The sequence below is a fragment of the Theobroma umbraticum genome, unplaced genomic scaffold, assembly GCF_002168275.2.
Source record: "Theobroma umbraticum cultivar Fairchild unplaced genomic scaffold, ASM216827v3 scaffold_130.0, whole genome shotgun sequence".
NCBI lineage: Eukaryota > Viridiplantae > Streptophyta > Magnoliopsida > Malvales > Malvaceae > Theobroma > Theobroma umbraticum.
In genome coordinates, this window is record NW_018397264.1 from 45,749 (window position 1) to 51,268 (window position 5,520).

The following is a 5,520-nucleotide window of genomic DNA, read 5'->3' on the forward strand; positions in this document are numbered from 1 at the left end:
CATGCATTGTCACTTTCTTAGCTGTTTACTTAAAAAAAAAAGTTTTTTCATTTTTGCCTTTTCCTTGTTTAAATTGTAGTAGCAACAGACTACATTAAACAAAGATAGCAAGTTAAACTACTTTCTCTTTTGCATTCCAAGCAAATTTTGAGGTTTAAACCTTGTTTAATTTCCTGGAAAACTAAGTTTAAGAGAAGTGAGCACTTTTGAAATCTTAAATCTCGATATTATTAAGTCAAACTTAAATTATTTTCAGGAGGCAATTAAATAAGAGATACACCAAAAATTATCAAGATATTGTTAATAAATTCTATTCCAGATAAGTAGTATAATGGTAAGCATAAATGCCATCAAAGTGGTTAGTATGAGATTCTTTTCCATGAAAGGTTAGTTTGAAATTCAAATATTAAAAAAAAACCAAAAAGATAAGATAAATTTAGGTTCTATTGGTTATAACAAAAGGGCTCAACCAACATAACAAGATGCTGCTAAGTTTGAAAGAAATTAAACATGGTATCAATTGTCTGTTGAACAGCAAATTATTCAATCATCATTAAAAGTTTTGTAATATTCATGTAAAAATCATTCAATACTATTAGAATTTTTATTTATTAATTAATATTTAATAATAGAAATTCATTTTAATGAAAATTATTAGATGCAATTTAAATTCTCATATATTTATAAATAAGATTAGAATGAAAATATCTAAAACTAAAGGGAAAATATAACGTGTAAATAACAACATTATCCTTGGAAAAGTGAATCTTTATTATCCTCTGGTAATAATGGAGGGAAGCTAGGACATGATTTAGCTGGAAAATATATTGTTTAAGAAGTAAAAGGAAGGGGAAGTCAAGAATAAACTTCAAAGCCGTGTGGGGAATTTATAACTGTAAAACAAAAAGTCAGCGCTGAGAAAACTAAAATAATATTTGAGATCGCATTCTCACTTCTTCAACTGCCATGTTGTTTGGGTGTGTGCTGTGCTTTTGGCTAAGTAAACCATAATTAAAAAAAAAGGGAAAATCATAATAATAATTATAAAAATTAGGGGCGATTGCTTTGATCATGGCTACTTCGTTTTAGTATTTTATGGCAAATGCAGAAAGCTTTTTGATTTGAGGTTTGTTGATCTAATGATGGAACATGGCTTTCTTGTAACTTCAACTTCAAGCCGAGGAAAGCTTCCTCTCCTTTTCCTTTTCTTTAAAAAAAAAAAATAATAATAATATTTTCTCTTTGACAGGAAGGTTTCAGTTGATTTCAGTTTGTTGGTCGTAGCTCTAGAGGTCCTATCCACTGAAAATGGGTTTTCCCAAGGAACCTAAAACAATGGGCTACTACTCCGAATCGGGTTATACCCGAACCTTTTTAACCCACTGGGTCCATATATTCAAGAGTCGAGGCCCTTCTCTTTCCCTCCCTATCACTCTTCCTGCCCGTGTGTCTCGGAGCCACGCGCCTTAACTCTTCACTCGCGTGGTGGTACGCGCTCTTCCCTTCCCTTCCCTTCCTTGTACCTCTGTTTTACTTTTGTTTGATTTTACATTCTTCTTTTTCCATCTTCTATTCTTCTTCGGCTTTTTGCCATTATAAATTTTGTTACAAATTTGTGTGCTATACCCTGTTTGTTTCCTGAGAAAATGATGTAGATAGTTCAACTAAAGTTGGAGTAATGGAATTGGGTTCTTAATTTTGTTCATGAAACACAACCAACGGCAAAAAAAAAAAAGGTTTTCTTTTTTCTTTCTTCTCCTCCCTCCCCTTTTCACCATTTTCTAAATCATTTGAAACTAAGTTCAAGTTATGATTCTTTGATTGGTAGTTGCAGTGGCAATGACTAAGCAAATATTAAGAATCAGGTAAGTTTCTGTTAACTTGGTCTACTTTTAGGCTTATTTTCTTTTCATTATATATATATTGGTTATAGGGCAGTTTGTTTTCCAAGAAAATGACATAGAATGATGGGTTTAACAAAAGCAGAGTCGGGTTTTTCATTATTTTTACTAGACATCAATTATACCAAAAAAAAAAACTGTTTTCCTTTTTCCTATTTCCCCTCTATTTTTAGGATCCAAGCGCTAGGTCTTGTTGTAACTGTGTTCAGTTTTGTTGTTGTTTTAGGTTTGTCATAAATGGAGTACCATAGCAACATGATTCATGTAGCTGACCTCATATAGTGGGACTTGCTTAAGAATAAGAAAGAGGAAGCTCATGTAAATATCATGGAATAAGGCTTGTTCCTATTCATGGGAATTTCTTCAATATTCCATTCATAAAGTAGAAAGCTCTGAGCAATTGCAATTTTTTTTCTTGATGCAGACATGCAGTTATATTTCATCTTCTAGCTCGGATGGTTGTCGTTATTGTTTTTGTTCCTTGTTATATAAGGTCATTTTCCTTTATTCCCCCTTGTTTTTAGCTTGGTAGTTCTGATGGCCATTAGTACTTTTTGAATGCATAGAACTTGCTGTGACTTTTGTGCATATTGATTATTATTTGTGCTGAACTGCCTTCTGTTCTGACGATAATAACAGTGTAACTAGTTTATATTTTATATTTGGAAACCTGGGTGATTGGAGGTTTGCTGCTGGCTCATGATTTCGAAGTATATTTGTTTGGGCTAGACAAAGTAAAATTTGTTGTTGTGATGATTCCGATTTTGATGATGGATGTATGCTTATTGTCAAACATTTTTTATTTTGTAGAACTTTTGTATAGGTCAGGAAAGTTTTATTGGATTTAGCATACATTAGATGGTTTTTCTTTGTCGATCAAATTACTTAAATGCAGAGGTGCACATTACGTTAAACACTTAAAGGTTAAAAATGCATGCTGTGAACTTCTTGTTGTTGAGCACAATGGTTCATCTATTAGATTAGATCCTATTTACAAATAAGTCTGGCTTCCATAAGTTTTGCATGATTGACCTACAGGTCAAAAAGGTTCTCATAAGTACTTATAATAGCAGTAAAACTCTCCAGAAATGGTTTCAGCACTGTAAAGTTAAGTGTTTAGCATGATGATGGTAAAACTACTCTCAATGAGTTCAGGGTTGCAATTGTACAAGTATATTTCTTTAAAATTTAAACCTGTTTTTCTTTTCTAAGAAGTATGGGTAGGGGCAATGCTTGTCATTGGTTGTATGCTAGTAGTAACTTGTCCAGTGTTGCTCTATATCAATTGAAAGATTTGGGACATGTGCTAGTGTTGTCAATTACTGGTATCTGAATTGTTCCATATGAATGCTCCTACTTTCATAGCACAGTTATATTCTAGTCTACTTATGAAACATAGATACTGCTATTTTATCTTGCAATGGTTAAATTCTAATTCTCTCTTGCACTCTCTCATAGATTAATTTGTGCTGGATAAACCACTGAGAAGAATGTGTGGTGGTAAACAGGCTCAGGATGACCTGTTGGGAAGCAAGGCTTTGGACCAAAACTCTGAAGCCTTCACAAGGAGGATAGATGCTCTTCTAGTTGAGATTGAAGAGTGCATGCATGAGCTGGAAGAAGCACTTGATGGTCTTGAAGAAGTTATTGCACTAATTAACAAGATTAACTGTTTCTTTGGTGCGATTCTGGTAATTTTATGTCTGTTTCAATTGCTTAAATCTGTGGGGTTACTCTGAGCATACCCAACTATAGGGTTTGTGGTCTGCTTATGAATGTCACCTAGCTTGTTCTTATGTTTACAGGTATAGTTTACTGACCATTTGTGGTCTTCTTTTGCCTATGTTTGTAAATATAGCTGACTGACCATTTCTGGTTTTATTTTACCTATGAGGGTATGAATAATGTATAGTGTTTTTCTTTTTTGGCTTCTTTTGTGGCTTCCATATCTTCACTTCGTTTCCATTTTTTCTTTTTCTTTTTTTAAATGAGGTGCTGCTTCTTGTCATTTATTTTCTCAACTTATGGATTCAAGTAGAGGCAAATGGTTTCGGAAGGTAGAAGAGATTGGAAATTGTAAGCAGACCTCCTTATGTGCAAATTGCAACCTGCTTACTGAGGAAACACCATAGATTGTTTATCCTATCAGGAATTGCCCCTAAAATCACAAATGCCGTGTGCTTTCACAGTGGCTCAAGCCGTTCTCCACTGTCATAGGTAAAAATATATGAATGCTCTCCCTCTCCCTCTTATTATCATTTGTGCCTGGTTTTGGTTAATAATTAGTAAAACTATTACTAATTGGAAAGGGATTTATTGTTCATTTAACTTGGAAGCTTACAACTTGGTGTAGGACTAAGGCAAACACTTTTGCCACCAATTCCAGACTAATCACACAAAGACAAATAATAATTATAATAATAATAATAATGGAATTGAAATATTGCACGAAATATTCTATTAACATAAATGGTAAATTTTCATTAATTTCATTCTTTTATCTGAAAATAAAAAAAAATATAAAGTACAATAGCAAAATTCAATAAAATTAAAATACAATGCCAACAATATAAGATTACTTTCTTTATAATTGATATTTGTGAAAGAGATCAACAAGAAGGTGCATGTAAATTCTTAGCAGTTGGCTTTGTGCTCTTGAGGGGTGTTGTATCTTGGATTTGCTACTGTGTTTAAACGTGTTAATTGCAAAATCGCTATCATTGTTACATATTTCTATTTTTGTTTACAAGCCAGTGACCATGTTTTACAGCATGATCTCTCTGATGATTGGTTGCCGCTTAGTTCATGGCAGATTTACTTGAAAGTTGGCCTAATATAGCAACCCTCGTCTCTGCCATGGTATGAAATGAGATATAACTACAGTTTAAACATTTCTTTTCGGCAAGTGATTTCAGCCTAACGCTTACCTTCTCCTTTTTTTCTGTTGGGTTCAGCCTCTGATACGTCTTCTTAAGAAAATCTAATCCAGTGTCCGCCTAGAAAAGCTCCTTCTTGTCTGTTGTTTCACCTCAAGGCAGTTAAATACAGATGACCGCAATGAAAAAGAAACAGCCGAGGATCAACAAAGAATTGCTAGAGTTTCCGAGGGGATCCAACAAATTGCCAAGTTGAGTTTTCTTAGGTCCTATATACTTTTCTATTTTGATAAGTTCCTCAGTCTTTCTATTATGTTGGTAACGACTCTTGTTCCATCATATATTCTGGTTTGGAAGGCATAACAGTTGTTTAATGTGCTCTTAAAATATCTGGAACAACAAATTCTGCTCCATGCCACCAGCAACTGCTTAGTTGAACACTAATTTTTGCAACCGCCAATGTGCAAAACTTGCTCTTAACCGTAGTTACAGACTTACTGGGGTTTCTAAGGTCTCTTTCATGTAATGGCTCTTTTTTAGTTTCTTTTCAGCTATATGTATCAAGAAGTAACTTTTACGTCCATTTTTTTTCTCTCTCTTGAGCTGAGAAAAGTCATTGATCAGAAGGAAATGAAAGTTCAGCTAGATATACAGCAGGATATATCAAATTAAGAATTATATATAAATCCATTTAATTAGGAAATTTATATAAGTTTTAGCAAGCATCTGACATAGCATCAAGC

The 5,520-nt window shown here is 33.5% G+C and overlaps 1 long non-coding RNA gene across 6 annotated transcripts; it reads left to right on the forward strand.

The window, feature by feature from the left end:
- The first annotated feature begins 1,063 nt into the window (after positions 1-1,063).
- LOC110421108 (uncharacterized) lies at positions 1,064-5,327 on the forward strand. Of its 6 annotated transcripts, XR_002445616.1 has the most exons (9): positions 1,064-1,126; positions 1,250-1,488; positions 1,656-1,736; positions 1,829-1,865; positions 2,128-2,219; positions 2,326-2,394; positions 3,360-4,118; positions 4,672-4,760; positions 4,856-5,327. It is a non-coding gene; the product is annotated as an uncharacterized LOC110421108 (long non-coding RNA). The 6 variants fall into 6 exon arrangements; XR_002445614.1 differs by lacking the exons at positions 1,064-1,126; positions 1,250-1,488 and having other exon boundaries at positions 1,498-1,865; positions 3,360-3,592; positions 3,894-4,118; XR_002445612.1 differs by lacking the exons at positions 1,064-1,126; positions 1,250-1,488 and having other exon boundaries at positions 1,498-1,736.
- The last annotated feature ends 193 nt before the right edge of the window (positions 5,328-5,520 follow it).